Genomic DNA, 5,195 nt, shown 5'->3' on the forward strand with positions numbered 1-5,195 from the left:
TATATATATATATATATATATATATATATATATATATATCTTTATATTTTTTTTAATCCTTTTATAAAATTTCAAGTTTAAAAATATGGATTATAAAATTGAATCTTAGATAAATTAATTGATGTAGGTTACATATATAATATTAATAATTTATTTTGAAACAAAATAAAAATAATATAATTTTGATATAGATATATTTAGTTACGCTGAAAGGTGTTCTATTATGAGGTTTTTTGTAGTGACACTATAGAGAATCGTCATCCTCCAGGGGTCCTGACAAGTGTCATCATTTTTTTATTCCTATTGTTTAATGCAAGATACTATATGTGCAGCCTAAATGTTGTGACAAGGCTATAACCTGGTCTGCTCAAAGCCATTGAACACCAGAAACTGCTATTGGAAATATCTTTGGCAGTAACCCTCTAAGTATAAATTCCCCCCTTTAGGCTCATACTTACACTTGCAGAGGATTGAATTTCTAAAGCAACAAGTTCTTCTTCACAACATTAGCATTAAAATGTGTTCCCATTTCACATACTTTGCACTTGCACTGCAAGGGGCTCGAATAAGGGACCCATTAATAATGGTTCTGAAATAGAAGAGTCCCATGGCCACAAAAATGAATGCCAGATTCCTCAAGCCCTGAGGGAACAAGAAGAAGATGAAAGTAATGGTTCTTCTTCTTCACAATAATAACAGCAAAAGGGTGTCCCTGTTTCGCTTGATTTTCACTTTCGTTGCAAGGGGCTCGAATACAGGACCTGTTAGCAATGGTTTTGAAATAGAATATTCCCATGGCCATAAAAAAAAATGTCAAAGTTCTCAAACACTGCGGGGAGAAAGAAGAAGATGAGGATGTCAAGGATGAGGAGGAGGATAATATGTCTTTTGTTGCGAGTTGTGGTGGGTTGCAGAGTGAAAATTTTCATATGAAGATGGGAAGAGGAACAACAGAATATGGCAAGTGAGAGCCTCTCTAATGGAAATCACAACCCCGCCAACATTATTGAAATGATGACCAGATACAAAATCCACCCAAACTAGTTAACATTCCAAAGAAATCAATTCTTCTCCTCCTGACTAGGAAACAACGACTCTTAATGACAATCCTACACTAGCTATTCCTCCAACCTCAGTGGCTGGTAGGACGTCTTAACCCAATCTAGATGATGACAAGGACAACTATTTATTTATGCCCTTTTTCCCCACTAGTGGAGCTCTAGGACAAGTTCAGGAAAAACTCAACCAATTCAACAACATCATAGATGGTCTCATGGCATGGGATAGCTCTCCCTAGCCTTAATATGACATGGCTCTCCAAAATCTTTCGGACGAGAGGGAAAAAAGCTATCTAGAGGCCTGTGATGAGAAGGGTAAGGTGTACATGGAAATAACGCCAAGAGTGTGGAAATCTTCCCCCGCCATCATACCTAGATCTAGGCGAGCATTATATTTGATGGTATAAGATGAGCAGTCACCCTGTCATAATAGAGGACTCTCTCTACTTGTTCTATTGGGGTTTAGGGGGTTGGATGTGAATGGGGTCAAAGTTAGTTTGGAAAGAGGTGTATTGATTTATGATGGGTGCAAATCCCATTTCCTCACCTTGAAACCCTAGCACTTAAAGAGTGTTTTCTCATAATGGGATATAATTTATGATGGGTAGAACTCCTGCTTCCTCTCCTTGAAACTCCTTTGCATTTTCTCTGGTGATAAGTTTGGCTTTGAGTTGAAATATCTATCATTTTTATCATGATAAATGTTGTATATTTACTCTAGCAATAATGCGACAAATCAATCTAAAACTCTACCTGAGTTTTTTTATGCACAACTATGTTGCACATTTACTCTAGTGATAAAGAAAGTGATCAATTTGATATTCTTGCTCCAATTTTTGGGTTTTCCTCTTTTTTTAATTTTATATTTTTTCACATGACACGCTTCATATGTAGTTCCATGTTGTGTAGATAACCAGACCAACCGACACATCTACAGTGGACGCCAAAAGAGGGAAAGATATCCAAGGAATACCCTAAGATAGGATGAACATTACAAGGGAGAAATATAGAGAAAATTTGTTACAACGATACCAAAATTATAAGAAACTGCCACAAATTCATGATGAACTAGATAAGGTGGGCAGAGTCCTGTAGCTAGAAAAATGTTGTTTTTGCATCCGAAGACAAATAGTTTCTTTTGTACTTTTTCCTCTGTTTTACCACATTCTACTTTCATTTGTATCTCTTCATCTTTTGCATTTAGGAGTGAACTTGGAACTCCCACCTTCTGATATTAACTTGTTGCATTTTCCAGTCACTTTTGATTAAGTTATGATGGGTTAAATTAATTCTTTTGACTATATCTTTGTAGTTTACTTCCATGTGTAGGTGTGTAAAAGAACTCAGAAAGGAGGGAATTTCTATGAATTCTTCTACAATACAAGAGCAGTGAAGTCTACAATTGTACACTTTAAGGTGATTTATACTCTCAACCCCAAATGTAGATATGAATGTTGGGAACCTAGCGATAATTTTTTTGAATGCAATAATGTTAATGGTTATATGTCTTATGTAAGAATGGCCTTAAGTGTAATAGTTTATCGGACTTGAATATTTATTATGGATAATGTATATTGCAAGCTCTTGTGGACTAATTATAGTATATTGTGGAATGGTGTAGCTAAGGAACTTGGTTTGTGCAACATCAAAGCACGATGTGTATATTTTATCAAGTTATTTTGTTATACATTGGTCTGCAATGTCTCATAAAAAAACTGAATTTCTTCATGTCACTAGCCCAATTATACCATCAGAGGAACTATTTAAGCTATCCATAATGATTTTTTCGATAGTTCTTATACTGGTGTCAAAAAATGATATTCGTGAACATTTATGTCCTTTTGTAGCTACATTCAATGTCCATCACGGTAATACATGGTGGGATTTTATCATTTTCATTGGTTTAATATTCCATATTTGGATGCCTCATTATTGGCTTATGCTTGACAAAAATAGGCCCATCCAAGAACTTTATTGCATTGTCTCTCAGGACTCCAGATTAGCATCATTGTCATGAAGGATAATTTACTAGTTGCAGGTGGATTCAAGGGAGAGATTAATTGTAAGGTTAGATTATAATATTTTCTCCTAAAGTTTGGTTTATAGTTATCTATGAGGTTATTTTTCTTTAAACATCTTTATTTATCGTGAAATACACATATTCTCTTTTGTGGTGTAGTGTTTGGACTGACCTGATGTGAGTTATTGTTCAAATATAACTTATGATGATAATTCTATCACAAATGCAGTGGAGATCTACCACTGTTCTAGATACATTTGGATCAACAATTGTTTTTGTATTTGAATTTTAATTGATTTTCAATATTTCCAATTTCCAAAGTTGCACAAAATCCAATGGTAGAAATTTCTTTTTGTTGATTTATTTTCTATAGTTGTTATGCCACATTTTGACTAAAGTTCATTTACATCATGGATCTGTGTTACGCAGTGGAGAAAACTATTTCATGACTTCAAGTAATGATTTTGGTGTACGAGTCTTTGACACACAAAGATTTGCATTGATTAGGAACTTCTCATTCCCTTGGTCTGTTAATGTATGTACCAAGTGATTTCACAACACTTTATTGTCTGTTAGTTGCAATTTAAAAGTGAAATTACATGAATGTGTTTTCATTTTGTTATTTCTCACACTTCGATATAATATGGGTAATATGAAACATGTTTCCATCAGTCTAGATAAAAATTTGCTTGTTGTTATTGGGGACAATATCAAGGGTTTTATTTTAGAATATCAAGGGGGAAAGGTATGTAAAAAATTTTGAGAAACTCTGTTGGGGTGCATGGTATTTTTCTCTATGTTAAACAATGAGTTCACACCTAGTAAGTTCAAAATTTAACCAAAATTTAACTCTATTTCCAAGGTGCTATCTGCACAAAATGTAGTTATTCTTTATGATTATATGTTTCATTTTAAAGATTGTTGCAACTCTTGAAGGCCACTCGGATTACTCCTTTGCTTCTGCATTGCACCCTGATGGTCGAATATTTGCTACTCGGAACCAATATTCCACATGTAGGTTTTGGGATGTTAGAAACATTAAAGCCTCTCTTGAAGTCAAGGGCCACTTTTGTGCCATACATCCTATAATATTCTCATCATATTGACATTTTATGTCCATGGCCGAGCTAGCTGATTTTGTTCATATATGTGATACAAAGCATAACTATAATAAGAGCTAGGAAATTCATTTCTTTGGGGAGATAGCTAGAATGTCATTCAGTCCAAGCACCGAGCCACATTTTATTATTGTTTTCAATCAAGCATAAGGCATCTCACTTGGATATAGTAGATGGCATGAATATTTTATCTTGATTCTCTAATATGATGTGTTGCTTGACTAGTGATTTAGAAATCCAAACCTAGAGTGTTGCATATTGGATTGCATTAATATGGGACTAAAAAATGGAAAGCAGATTTCCTTGAACATATGCACATATGTAGAGAAAATATGTAAAACAAATGGTTGTTTTAGGTTCTTTTAAGTGGATGGAATGATCTTATAGTATGATAAGGTTGTGAGGTGTTTTTAAATCTATCAAGAGCATACATATGAAAACATAAACAAAAATAATAAAAAAAAATAAGAGAAATCTGATTCTCAATCGATGAGTTGAACTCTCATTGGAATCTCATATCCACATAGGAGAAATGAATACATTATTATATAGCCCACATATTTCTAATTTCATTATCCATTATCTGACTAATCTATTGTCCCTAATAATTTGTTGAATGATCACTTACTACATCTATAAATTCGTTGGCCTAATTCCGATAACTCAGAACACAAAATTTTTTGGCTAATTTGTCAGCAATTACATAGCTTAGTTTAAGCATTATCCTCAACATTCCCCCTTAATTCTTAATGAGGTGATTCCAGGAATATCCCTTAAGTATTTGAACTTCCCTTTAGGTAGTGCTTTGGTAAATATATCTGCAAGTTGTTGATTTGTTGTACAAAAATTTATTTGAATTTCTCCTTTTGCCACATAGTTTCTTATGAAATGATATTTGATATCAATGTGTTTGGTGCGATTATGAAACACTGGATTTTTAGTTATGGCAATGGTAGACAAGTTATCATAGTAAATAGTTGTGGTATATTTTGGTTCTTG

General features: G+C 33.7%; 1 pseudogene; it reads left to right on the top strand.

Annotated features, from left to right (window-relative positions):
* The first annotated feature begins 1,309 nt into the window (after positions 1-1,309).
* Positions 1,310-4,184, top strand: LOC149167412 (uncharacterized; annotated as a pseudogene).
* Positions 4,185-5,195: the final 1,011 nt, after the last annotated feature.

Source organism: Pinus tabuliformis, chromosome 5_1 (genome assembly GCF_031772625.1).
Source record: "Pinus tabuliformis cultivar Carrire ecotype Pingquan chromosome 5_1, CPIR1, whole genome shotgun sequence".
Classification (NCBI taxonomy): domain Eukaryota; kingdom Viridiplantae; phylum Streptophyta; class Pinopsida; order Pinales; family Pinaceae; genus Pinus; species Pinus tabuliformis.